Here is a 13,385-nt window from a genome sequence, read left to right as displayed (position 1 = left end):
CGTGAATTATATCTCAAGAAAGCTGTTACCAAAAAAAAAAAAATCCACATTGTTTGATCCAAATTGTGTAAAAAAATATATGAATACATATACACAGAAAAAAAGACCCAAAAAACCCCTGTCATCTTAATAATGTTTATGTTGTGGGTTTCTGTATTCTATTTTCTTTATATTTTTCTGCATTTTCCACACTTGCTACTCTAAGTATGTGTTATTTTAGAATCAGAAAAATAAATAGCACTTAACAACACAATGTGATACAGGCTACAGTTCCATCATGCGCACAGTATGGTTGGAGCCCTGAGGGAGGAGGGCATTATAGATTGAATTTTGTCCCTCTCAAATTCATATGTGGAAGCCCTAACCCCAGTGCGACTCTACTTGGAGACAGGAAGTAATCAAGGTTAAATGAGGTCATAAGGGTGGGTCCTGACCGGATAGGATGAGTATCCTTATCAGAAGCAGCACCAGAAAGCTTGCTCTCTACCCCTCCCCCATGTGAGCACAGCAAGAAGGCAGCCCTCTGTGGGCCAGGAGGAGAGGCCTCACCAGAAATCAAGCCTCCCAGACCTGGATCCGGGAATCCTGGCCTCCAGAAGTATGAGATGTCGACTCAGGGAAAATTCACAACACTTCAAATAGCAGATATTTACTTGGGCAATTAACATTGCAACTCAGGAGACACAGATTCAGGCAGAAACCCAAAATGGGTTCTGAGGAAAACAAGGAGGTAAGGGTTTATAAAGGCTGAAAGACATAAATTACACAGGTGGTTTTGCCAAATTTGTGATTTGTGCTGGCAACAGCTGTTACCTCTTGGCTATTTGTGATCTGTTGCTAAGGCCATCTCTAAGGCAGGAAATTTTTATCTATGGGAGTAAGCACATTTCTGTAAAGGTCAATAGGACAACAGTGAAGCAGAGTTCAAAAGTTAACATTCCCTCTGGTAGAGACGTGGTATGCCTGCATAAGCGCCATTTCCTTAAGGGCCTCCCAGCTCCATTTTAGAAGCCTTGACATATGTTACTCCATTTTGTTGACACTGTCCACATTTTTCCCTTCTGATCAAGAAGTTTCAGCAGAAAGCATCATGGATCAATCGTTTGGTATATTGACATTTCCCTCATTGCCAGGAAGGCTCATTCCTTTGAAGGCATGTCCCTTGTTGGGGGAAGCCATGTGCTCAACCATCAGTAGGACTAACATAGTCAGAGGCTCTGGAAGCAGTCTGAGCAATAAGGAGCTGGTCGGGAAATGAGTCTTAGGCACAGTTTCTGTCTGGAAAACTATCAAGTCTTTTGTTTGGAGTTTAAATATTGGTCCATCACCTCAAGTCATTGAACAATCATTATTCAGGAGGTAAAGACAGACACACAGTATCAAGAAATGCAAATCTTTAGTAGCTTGAAGGTGACAAATACTGCAGAAGACAGAACAATAATCACTAGTATAACATGGAGCAGGTCTGAGGGAGTAGCAGCATAAGAAGCTTAAACACAAGTACACATAACAAAATTCTAATAATCATAAGCAGTATCTGAAGTCCTCATCTCATCCAAGCACATACACCTGAAGAAAGCCAGTTGAAAACATGAATAGGGAACCAGAGGATGTCATTAAAAGACACTGGACTAGATACACCCTGTGCTATTTTCATAATTTTTCCAATTTCTAGCTCAACTTCTCCAGAAGAGTTGACCCAGGTACAGCAGGATGTGTTGGTGATGACACAGATGCCACCCTGTTCTGCAAGGAGATAGTCAAGTGTCACATGATTATCTAATACAGCCCTCCCTAAGAAATCCAGGGATTGTTGTTATTGAACCAAAGTTGATGCAGTAGAATTTGCCAGTGTAGCTAAGGTTAAGGATACATTTTTTTTACCAACAGTCATCATGGACATCATCAATGCAAGGACAAAGCCTTTGGCAGTGGGCATCAGTGGAGAGTAGATGGGGTGAAAAAAGGGGTCGTTTCGCGTAGACCTATGAGATGGTGGTTGGGTTTCTCCTTTAACAAGAACTTGAAATGGAATCCTATGAAGGCATTGTCCTGCCATATGCCGGCTGTCTAGACATCCATAAGCCCACAGCTCCCTGTAGGTGGAAGGTGTACTCAGAAGCAGGCACATAGTATGCAGTACCTTCTACTTCTGTAGCAGTGTCAGTGGTCAGGGGCACTTGGTAAGGTCCTTTCCAGTGGGGCTCAAGGGCTGTCCTCCTCTGATGATGCTTCCAGAATACCCAGTCACCAGGCTCGAGACTGTGACCAACAGGATCCTTTAAAGTGGGATCCAGGAAAGTATCTTTAACCTGTTGATGATGGGCTGGGGATAAGACAGTAGAAACTCACAGTAGCTGGTCACACTCACATAAGACAACAGAGGATCAGCAGAAGGTTGCGGACCAACAAACTCTGATCTGCTGGTGACTGTCTCATGTGGAGTTAGTTCATGTTTTCCAAAGAGGGCACTGAAAACAGACAGCAAGGCTGAAGGCAATACCTTAGGCCAGGGGAGTCCAGTCCACCGTATGTAACAAACCTCAGAGACAATTAACAGGACTAGAATCTACTATCTACAAGGTGCAAACAGAATTTTTCTCTCTATAATTACCTTCATTTTCTTTCCTTTGCCAAAGCTAATCACAGTAAACTAATTTGTTTATATTAAAAACTTAACCTGATTATTTATGCAAGTGAAAATAAGAATACTCACTGAGTTTCTGAATTCTGGAGGGATCAGGTAGGGAGAAAAGGTAAATGTTTCACCTTTGTTCACATAGGTATGTGTTACCAAATAGACATTCAATGAATATCTGTTATTCAGTTTAACTTAGTATAAACTTTTCTCTTATTTACATTTCTTTAAATACTTGTTTTAACAATTATGTTTGGATTAGACAGTAAATAGTTAACCATCATCCCAAGTCATTCCCTCTGCAGACAAATTCTGCAACAGAAACAGCAGGAACCAACCTGGCCAGTGGACCCAGGTAGAAAAAGTTGTATGTTTGCTTTACATTCACTAGTGATGACTTGGAAGACATGTCTCTTTCTATTAAACCAACAAACTTGAACTATTTTTTACCACAGATTATCTCAGATCACTTGAACTTGAAAAACACTTGGGTTAGTTTCTATATTTCTGATAGTTTTAGGAATACTTAACTTACATAAATGTTTAACTTTGGCAATACCATTTGGAGGTAGAAAAATATAATATATATAGAGAGAGAGAGAGAGCCGTACATACAAAGAGATACAGATACACACAACAGAGATCTTTAAGAATTTTAGCTATGTCTCAGATCCAAAACTGAAAAGAATAGTTGGATCCAAATTGTGTTTCTGGCAGATGGACTAAATTAAGGTTACCTGCTCAGATGGCCAAAAATTTTTAGTAAGGATTTGTGTTTTCTTTGTATTCTGTAAGGATCCTTTTACGAGCTGTTTTGAAGTCCTTTTGTCTTTTAGAAGCTCCCGCATACCAACTGAAGCATGCACTCCATCGTCTCAGGGAGGTTTGGAATCCTCTCTTTTAAGGGTGACCCTTAAGGTGGATGTATCTGAAACAAAGCTTCCTCAGAATGGTCATTATCATTCCCAGTTATTTCAAAAGTTCACCCATTTCCACTTGTTTAGTTTTAGATCTTTTATTTTCTAACCGTGCATGCAAATGAACTAATTTAGGTATTTTAAATAAGCCCCATTAGGACCAAGAAAGTTTTAAATCATCCTTGGGTAAAATGGGTCCATTGGGGTAAAAATTTACAAGAGGGACCATATTCTTTCAACATAAATCCAGCTGGGGTTCTCAAAGGAAGGTGACTATTTACGGTTCTTCTATAACAATTGTTCCCCATAATTTAGAGAGGGCTATTCTGAGATGACCAAGGCAGGAGGGTCTATGCCTTGGGTCAGGTATGTGCTGCCTGTGAGGACCACTTCCCAGAGTGTCACCAATGGGCCGTTGATCTCTCTTTTATGTGTCTCAGAGATTCCTGAGCAGCAAGTGGTGGCAGGTTGCTCAAGGTCCTAGGATGACCAGTCCTTCATCTGTGCCTTCCGATGAGCTTGTGAAGTTCTTCTGACCCAAGAACAGGGTCTGTTCTTCACTGGGAGGCCCTGTGAGACCAGTGCACGTCACGGACAGAGAGCCAACACTTCTGCTGGATTTCCAGTCACCTAGAAACAACGCAAAAAGGGTCAGAAGGAGCAATGCGTCTCATCTTCGGAGTTGGAGGACCCTCATTTGGACAACAGGAGAAACTACGAGGTCTGCACTGGTTATGAAGAACAGCTGAATTTTGAATTGTAAGAGAATGTGGCCGCTTGAATAAAATGAAAATCTACTAGAGCCCAAGAATACTCACCAAGAAATGTCCTTACACCTGAATTCTCCGCCCAGTTAAGGTGAGGACGGAATCCTCCCCTCCAAAGGACAGAACCAGTTAGTCCTCCCAAATAAAATCTTCTCTGAACCTCAACCGAAAATAGGAGCTTTGGATCCAGGAGAACTTACTGCTGGAGCTCTGAGGCTCACCAAGGGAAACGCGAGAGAACAAGGCCCTCTTGGAGGTGCCTTCCACGTGTCCATGGCAGCGCCAGGGTCCGCACTCAGTTGCTCCGGATCTGCCGACTACACCAAAAAATATCAACTGAGGAAAACTTCACTACAGTTCAAACAGCAGATATTTATTTGGGCAATAAGAATTGCAATTTGGGAGGCACAGATTCAGGCAGAAACACAAAATTTGTGCAGAGGAAGAAAAAGAAGGCAAGGATTTATCAAGGCAAAAAGATAAATTACGCAGATTGTTTTGCAAAATTTGTGATTCGTGCTGGCAACAACTGTTACTTCCTGGCTATACTGATCGGTTACAGCAATCTCTAAAGCAGAAAGTGCTTATCTATGGATTTCTTGATAGGTGATCAAGATGACAACAGAGAAGCCCAGCTGAAAAGTGACATTCCCTCTGGTAGAGAGTGGTGTGCCTACCCTAGCCCCATTTCCTTAAAGGCCTCCCAGCTCCATGTTAGAAGCCTTGACAGATTTTGTCCACAGAGAAAATAAACTTCTTATGTTTAGGCCACTGGGACTATGGCATTTCGTCATGGCAGCCCAAGCTGACTGAGAGGAAGGACCCACTTTCCCGGCACACGGGCAGGGAGGGTTTCTCCCGTGTCCCTGGCTCTCTGTCCTCCTCGGTCCCCTGCTTCCTGCTGCCAAGGCCGTCTTTCTACGGCAGACCTGGGGGCACCGTTCAGAGGCTCCCCAAGGCCCGCCTGCTGTGTCCCAGTGCAGGGGTCGGTCCCCACTGTCCTTAGGGCGGAGGAGAAGTTAAGGGTCCTCGTGAACACCCACTGCTGAGTCGCCAGCACGGGGCGCTGCGCTCAGGCGCTGAGCGGGCTCCGCCTGGATCCCCTCCCCCGCTTTTCCCGGAAGGATCCACACACTGGATCCTGACGCAGCTTCAGTCCATCTCGACGGAATGGAGGCATCGGGGACTGTTCCAAAGTCCTCCAACAGGGACACTGTGCCCCAACTCAGCTCTTGGGGGTGGCACGGCTACGGGGCACCCCCTCCCCGTCCCTAGAATCCACTCCTCCTTCAAGAAGCAATCAGATAGCGCCGGTTCCCAGGCGCTGGATGGGAAAGGCTCTTCTGCACCAGAAAAGGGCTGGACAGGAAAGAGCAGCAGAAGGTCAGGACTTACACGCTCAGGAACATCCTGTGCGCCACCCAGGGGCTGCTACGGCTGCACCAACCAAAGGTTCCAGAATGTGCCAGAAAGCCCGAGACTCCCTCCACTTTATGCAACCCCTAGCCTTCCCGCAAAACCCGCATCTAATCAGAAAGCGCCAGACTCCGTACATCTAGCAACAGCCAATGGAAAGCGGGATTCGTCAGCCCACCCCTAGGCGCTGGGGACCAATGGCCCCAGGGGCAGATCTGGGAGCAAGCCCCGCGGGCGAGGTCGAGGGGTGGCGGGGAGCTCGCTATGTCAGAGCAGGGGGACGGGCGCTGCAGGACGGCACGATGGTACCCCGGGCAGTGGCCTCCCGCAGACGCACAGGCCGGAGAGGACGGAGCCGCCACATTTGGCGGCGAGGCCAGGCTGGGGAGGGTGGGGGCGGGGCCACGGGGGCCTCGGCTGGGAGTGAGGCCTCAAAGCCTGGAGGCCCAGCCCTCGATGGAAGGTTTTTGAGAACCCGAGAGCTGTGTGTGTGTGTGGTGTCACGTCTACCAGGATTGGTCACTAGAAATTCAGACTGAGATGCTTCACAGAAACGCACTTTCAAGCAACACGTGAACATAAATAGCGTGTGGAGTCTGAATCCTCCCCAGGTGGTTCTTTCAAGTCAACGTGCGTCCCACGAAAAGCAGCAGGCGACTCTGACACCCACCCAGCGCTTCCCCAACAGCTGCGTTCCAGCTGCTCACAGGGCTTGGTCTGTCCAGCTCTATCTCCAGGGAGAGACTGAACACAGGTGATGATCTTTCTGGCCTCAACTGGCTTTTCTTTCTTTTACTCTGAGTGCTAAGGGTGAGGAGTCCAGTGACCACAGGCAAAGTCCGGTGCCATTCCCTTGATCTGGGCTCAGGCGCCAGCAATCGTGTCCACCTTTGATTGTGCACCATCAGTGCGAACGTCAGCGCAGTGAAGGGACTAGGAACCTCCTAGTCCTGCTATGAAATGCTTGTCCCTCCACGTGCCCTGGAGAGGTCTGTGGACCCCCAGTGCCTGGGGACTCCACTGTGGTCACTCTGAGGACCGGGGCTGGGTAGGGGCTCAGGAGAAACAGGGTCGTTCCCAGGAGGGAGCTCAGCTTCACTGTAAAGGAAGAAAGGAGGAGAGCGGACAGTCTGCTTGCAGGTTTGGGGGCAGGAAGGTGAATCTTCCGGGTAGGAAGGGAACAAGGTCATCTTCCAAGAATGTGAAGAGAGGAGTTGGTCTGGAGTTGGACAGAGGAAGTTTCAAGTAATTTTTTCAGAGAGCAGATCCCAAAGCTCTTCCCAGGGTGCTGATGAACTTTTCCTCTGGAGGAGTGAGCTCCTTGTCGTTGGAGTAGTTCTTTCTGGAACTGAATGCTTCCTTCTGGGATGCTGTGGGGGGATTGCTGCATTGTGTCAATCTTTGATGCCCTGATGACTCTGAGATTCCCTGCTTATATAACAGACCACACGACTGCAAGTTCTGGGGACTGTGCATTAGAATTTAGGGTGGGCAGCACACCTCCAGTTTCATTGGACTTCCTCTCTGTATTTGTAAGGATGCTATGTCTACAAGTGAACAAGTGGTTCGTGTCTGTACACTTAGGTTCCCAGCAGGAGAGAGATGGTACATTCAGAATAGGTACATTGAGGAGAACCTTTAAAAGGTACCATTTAGAAAGGAATGGGCAGAATTTCAGGAAACCACCAAAGGGCAGCACAGTATCCCAGCATTTGAGATGTCGGGAGACATCACCTCCTAGGCATGAAGGGGTGAGAGGAGGGAGTGGTCACTGGAAGTGGACAGGGTCACTTTAGGAGGAGTGCTGCCTGCTGAAAGTTGTGCCTTGATAAGCGGCCCTCAGCAACCTATGGCAGGCAGGCAGGGAGGCAGCCTGGGAGGGGGCGGCCTGCCCACACTTGCTTCTGCCCCTGGCTAAAGCACCTGGACACTGGAGGGCAAGGAAGCCTTTTGAGGCAGTCCACGTGGGGCAGCCCCTGGGGGTCCAGAGCTGGATGGAGAAGCACAGAGGGGAAACCTAGAGGGCAGTTGGGAGGCATGCACACACAGTGACCCCTGGTGCCTGGGCTATGGTGACCTGTGTCCTAGTCCACTTTCCTTCCCGGACTCCATCACCTTTTACCTAATTCTTTCATTAGGACACAATCAAAAACTGCTGTAGGAGCCGGGCCAGTGGCACAGCACATTGCACATTCCACTTTGGCAGCCCAGGGTTTGCTGGTTCGGATTCCAGCTGCAGACATGACACTGCTTAGCAAGCTATGCTGTGGCAGGCATCCCACATATAAAGTAGGGGAAGATGGGCATGGATGTTAGCTCAGGGCCAGTCTTCCTCAGCAAAAAGAGGAGGATTGGCAGCAGATGTTAGCTCAGGGCTAATTATTCTCAAAAAAACAAAAAAAAAAAACAAAACAAAAACCCTGCTGGATTCTTCAGAGAATTACATGACTAGGCATAATGTGGAGTTAATGTTGACATTAGATGACTTCCACGTTTTAAAATAACCTAACTTTTGTATAGTAGCAAACACTTAGGTTCTGGGCTGACTCTGGCACTCAGTAGCAGGGTGGGTTAGAGCATGTCAGTTTCACACAAAATGGTCACATAAGCCTTGGGAAATAAGGTTTGAGAAAACCATGGATGCTCTGAAGCACATATGTATGTTCTGCATGCCATGGAGGGACAATGGCCTTGAAGACAAGGGTCTCCCCTTTATGCTGTGGTTTGAAGCAAGCACATCTCTATCCATGTGGGGCACGTGGGGGTCCAGATCGGCGATGTCTGCTGGGAATGGTACTGCCTTGAACATGGAATTCACCTGATGGTCAGATGCGAAGTGACAAAATCACTGGCGGTGGGGATGACTCATTCAACATGTTCTTCAGCAAGATTGGGGCTGGCAAGCATGTACCCAAGGCAGTGTTTGTGGACCTGGAGCCTACTGTGTCAGTAGGTACACAAACACTCAGGGCACCTCTCCTGGGAGGGTGGGAGACCCTTACTAAGGCTCCCTCATGTGCTCTTTTGAATCACTCTGCAGAATGGATGGACGTACATGTGTATGCCTGTGGTCATGTTAGGTGACACACTGGAAGGTTAGTGCCTGAAACGTCGGTGGGACTCAGGCTCCTAATTGAGAAAAACCTGCTGTGAGGTTGGCCAGCAGTGAGATGAGCTGGGGGTGGAGTCACTCGTGGCCTCCTCGGCCCAGTCAGGTGGTTGTGTAGACCCTGTTTACAGGGCGCCCGGGCACCAGTCCCTCCTTAGTGCTGTGCGCTCCCTCAGGCTGGGGAACGAGTCTTGACCTGCATCTTAGACACAGAAAGCTCAGTATAGAATATTCATTGGGTTCCTCCAGATTAGAAGTCTGAGGTAGTTTCCGAGGACAGCTGCAAAGAGAGCACCTTTCAGTGGTCACCCAGGGGATGACAGAATGTCACCCTGAAGCCTGTGAGACCCAGGCCACATAGGGTGGCCTGATGGGACTGCCCAACAACAGTCATGCTGGGGACTGTCTAGCCTGTAAGGGATTTTTAAATTATACCTTTGGCTGTAGCTACGGGGATGGAAGAAACAGGCACGTGTAGAGTTGCCTGTGTGCAGGTGTGTTTGGGAACTGGTCACGCTGGCATTTGTACCACGAGTTGACTCTTCTTTCCTAGAGCCATTGGGTGCAGTTGTGGTCTGTGTATTACACAGAGATGTTTTCTATGAGACACCGATGCTGCTGACCTACAAGACACAGCACAGGCTTCATAGAAGGGGACAGTCCTGAATCTGTTCACCCTGGTGAGTTAACAATAGGCCTTAGAGACTCGTGGCCCCTGTGTCCTCTTTGTAGATGAAGTGCACACAGGAACCTATAGACAGCCCTTCCACCAGGAGCAGCTGATCACCAGGAAGATGCAGCCAATAATTATGCCAGAGGCCACTGCACCATTGGCAAGGAGATCATTGACCTGGTTCTGGAAGAGATCCACCAACTGGTGAGAAGAGCACCAAGAAGGCTTCCCGTGGACGCTGTCCTGGACAGGATGGTAGGCCTTGGAATGTGAGCAGGAGGACGTTTTGGTAAAACTGAGGCCAGAATCACGAGTCCACAGTCTTACACTCCAGTGTGGCTGTGGCGCATGCATACTTCTTTACCATCTGTCTGCTTTGCCTCTAAGTGCCATGCATGTTCTCTGTGGAGGGTGTGAATCACGTGATCTTGCAGAGGAAGAGAAGTGACCGGGGCTGGTTGGAGGTTGCGCTGTACCTTCTGCCTGTGTTGGCTCCTGTTCTCTGCTTTCTCTCAGGCAGATCTATGCGCAGGGCTGCAGGGCCTCCTCATCTTTCACAGCTCTGGGGGCGGCCCTGGCTCTGGGTTTGCATCTCTGCTCATGGAGCGCCTCTTGGTGGACTATGGCCAGAGGTCCAAGCTCGAATTTGCCATTTCCCCAACCCCTCAGGTTTCCACGGCCGTGGTGGAGCCCTACAACTCCATCCTGACCACCCACACGACCTTGGAACATGCTGATTGTGTCTTCATGGTGGACAACAAAGGCATGTACAACATATCTTGGCGCAACATGGATCTCGAGTGACCCACAAGCACCAACTGCATTCATCTCATAGAGCAGGTCCTGTCCTTCATCATGGCCTCCCCGCAATTTGATGGGTCCCTGAACATGGACTTGACAGACTTCCAGACCCACCTGGTCCTGTACCCCTGCATCTACTTTCCTCTGGCCTGAACCCCAGTCAGCCGAGAAGGCCTACCAGGAGCAGCGGCCCATGGCCAGGATCACCAACACCTGTTTCGAGCTGGCCAACCAGGTCAACTGTGACGCTCACCGTGGCAAGTACCTGGCCTACTACTTGTACAGGGTGAGGCGGGATCCTGAAAGACGTCAGTGTGCCATCGCCATCATTAAAACCAGCACGTCATCCAGTTTGTGGATTGGTGCCTGACTGGAGTTAAGGTAGGACTATGTGATGGGGAGTGGGTCGACCGGGCCCCAGAGGAGGCGGCGTCTCTCCGCCTGGGCCCAGCTGCCAGCACGCCTCCCGCGCCTCCTGCCCCGCCCTCCGGAGCGGCTCCCGCCTCAGCGGGCTCTTCCGAGAGCCGCAGCGCCCAGCGACGCCGGTCGCGCCACCCCTCCCCGTGGCTGCTCTGCTCCCGCTCCGGCTCACCGGCGTCCTGTGTGGCGAGCCTCGATGGCCCCTCCTGCAGATGGGGAAACTAAGGCTCGGAGATTGAGCCACACAGGGAGGAGGGCTCGGGGGCCACACCGCTGGCTGACCCGAGGCTCCACTTTAATCGGAGCTCCCCTCCTCCGGCCCGTTCACCGCGCGGTAACCGAGCACCGCCGGGGCAGGCGCGGGAGGCGGCAGGAAGATGGCAGGAGAGCGCTGCCGGCCCGGCCCGGCCCGGCCAGGGGCTCGCGGAGGAACGGCGACGGCTCCGGCGGAGGTTCGGGGAGGCCGCTAGGACGCGGGGCGGTCCCACGCACGGCTCCCGCCACTCACGTGTGGAGTCCACAGCGTCGCACGCCTCGGACGGAGGCTGCCGTTCAGCTACCGAGCGCCCAAATGTCGTCATCAAGCTGCGCGTGGCGTCACGCCCCCTGGCTGGGAGGGAAACGGGCCGCAACCAATGGGAGCCTCTACCTCTGCAGGCGCCTGCGCAAAACGACGGCCAAATTTTGCGTCTCCGCCTCTGGCTGCGCGTGCGCAAGGAGGGACAGCTGCGCGCCAAACTCCTGGGCGGCCGCCTTGTAGACCCGGCAAGGACTGCGCGAGCGCATAAGGAGAGGCCGTTCATTAGGGCCAGCGAGGCGCGGCCTCTAGTGGGAACCGGACGCTAGAGAGCGCTGTGGGAGCGCATAGTGGGGCGGGGCGGGGCGGGGCGGGCCGGGGCGGGGCGGGGCTGGCGGCGGGCGAGGCCATGGTCGGGGGCGGGGAGAGAGGGGGGCCAGCGGATGGCACGGGGCGGGCTCAGGGGCCAGCAGGGCGCGCACCTTCGCGCGGCCGCGCAGATGGAGGCGCTGGACGCCCCCCCGGGCCGGGGGCGCGCCCAGGTATAGGAGGCGGCCCTGCAGAAACTCGCGCTGCGGCCGAAGAAGGCGCTGAGCGCCCAGGAGATGGACCCCAACGAGCTGCGCAGGCGGCGGGCGGCGCCATCGACCCGACGTGTTCAATGAGCGGGCGCGGGCGGGGCTGCACGCTCGGCGACCCCCGACACCCCTGCTCTCCACTCCCCGCCCTTGCCGGAGCCCCTGAGGCCCAGGGCAGAGTCGGGGCTTCAGGGTGGCGGCCACGCTCGCCCGCTGTCGCCAAGCCGCCTGGCCCGGGCAAGGAGGGCTCCCTGCGCAGGGCGTCTGTCTCTGCAGGAGCCCGGTGGCCCTGCTGACGCTGCACGTGGCGCCCCTCGCCGTCCTCCAGATGCTCCGTCCGTGTGCCGAGCAGAGGCTGCCGAGCGAGCCCCAGGTCCCTCCGGCTGTGTCTGCCCCCATCGAGCGTGCCTGAGACGAGAGGTCAGAGTTGGGCCCGGTGCTCCCCGCCCCTGTGGCCCGGGTGGCGAGGTGGCAGGGATGGGGAGGGGTCAGCGCCGGGCACGGGGTGGCCTTGGCCCTCAGTGGCCAGGTCTTTCCGTCGGTCTTGACCCAGGACACCCTGGGCCAAGCCAGGGGCTCGCCCCTGGGGCTGCAGTCCCCAGCTTCGGCCTGGCTGCCGCCCTGGAGAGAGCACCTGCGGATCGGGTGGATGCAGAGCGGTTGCCCCAGGGAGGCCGAGTAGGCTGGGCCTCATCTGGGACTTTTGCTGCCCTCCCCTCTGCGCTCCTGCCTTTGTTCCACAAACTCAGGAACGCGACTGCTTTGGTGCCTGTGCTCATGGTTTGTCCGGCCTCAGGGAAGCGCTCAGGGAGCTGGGCAGGCAGATGCCTTCCTGCCACCCCCTCATCTGTACCCCACTCGCCCCAAGTCCTGCTCTGCAGTCTGGCCAGGTGAGCTTCCCGCGGGCCGCGGGACGGGCGTCAGCGTGGCAGCCATCAGCTTAGAGACTGAGGACAGGGTTTCAGGGCTCGCTTTATTAGAGACTACTCACAGTCCTCCTGTAATGGGACCAACCGCCCCGCCCGCCCCGCCCCGCCCCTCTGAGGCTAACTCAGCTGGGTGAGACTTGGCTCTGTAGAGGTGTCCTCACCCCAGTGGAGGACAGCCGACCAGGGGGCAGGGAAGGGGCAGTGTGGTGCGCTGTGCAGAGCAAAGCCCTGGGTGTGACAAACACCTCAACCTCTGAGATGATATCAGCCACCTGGGTGGGCAGCCTTGAGGACAAACTATGACTCTTCTTTTCTGCCTGGTTCCTGAGCTTAGAGTACCTTCCAGGCATTTCCACGCCCCTCCCCACATCACCACCTGGAAGTTCTGAGGGACGGGCGCAAAGAGGGAATGTCACACCTCACGTGTGATTCTTATACTGATTCCATGTTGAAGTGATAATATGTTGGATATTTGGGGTTAATTAAAACAGATATTTAAATCAATTTCCTGTTACTTTTTACTTTTTAATGTGGCTACTAGAAAATTTAAAATTACGTGTGGCTTGCATCACCATTCTTGACTTCCCATCCCCATGTGGAAAATGAAGAAGCCTGGATGG

At 52.2% G+C, this 13,385-nt stretch overlaps 1 long non-coding RNA gene and 1 pseudogene across 2 annotated transcripts; one reads left to right on the top strand and one right to left on the bottom strand.

Moving 5' to 3' along the window:
* Positions 1-633: 633 nt before the first annotated feature.
* LOC139084412 (uncharacterized) lies at positions 634-11,367 on the bottom strand. 2 transcript variants are annotated; one of them, XR_011541751.1, is made up of 3 exons: positions 11,250-11,367; positions 4,523-4,639; positions 634-4,185 (listed from the first exon to the last, which is right to left on the bottom strand). It is a non-coding gene; the product is annotated as an uncharacterized lncRNA (long non-coding RNA). The 2 variants fall into 2 exon arrangements; XR_011541750.1 differs by lacking the exon at positions 11,250-11,367 and having other exon boundaries at positions 4,523-6,692.
* Positions 8,613-11,108, top strand: LOC103542917 (tubulin alpha-3 chain-like; annotated as a pseudogene).
* Positions 11,368-13,385: the final 2,018 nt, after the last annotated feature.

This window comes from Equus przewalskii, chromosome 7 (genome assembly GCF_037783145.1).
Source record: "Equus przewalskii isolate Varuska chromosome 7, EquPr2, whole genome shotgun sequence".
Taxonomy (NCBI): Eukaryota; Metazoa; Chordata; class Mammalia; order Perissodactyla; family Equidae; genus Equus; species Equus przewalskii.
Note: the sequence above shows the minus strand (reverse complement) of the source record. Positions and strands in the feature narration are given on the sequence as shown.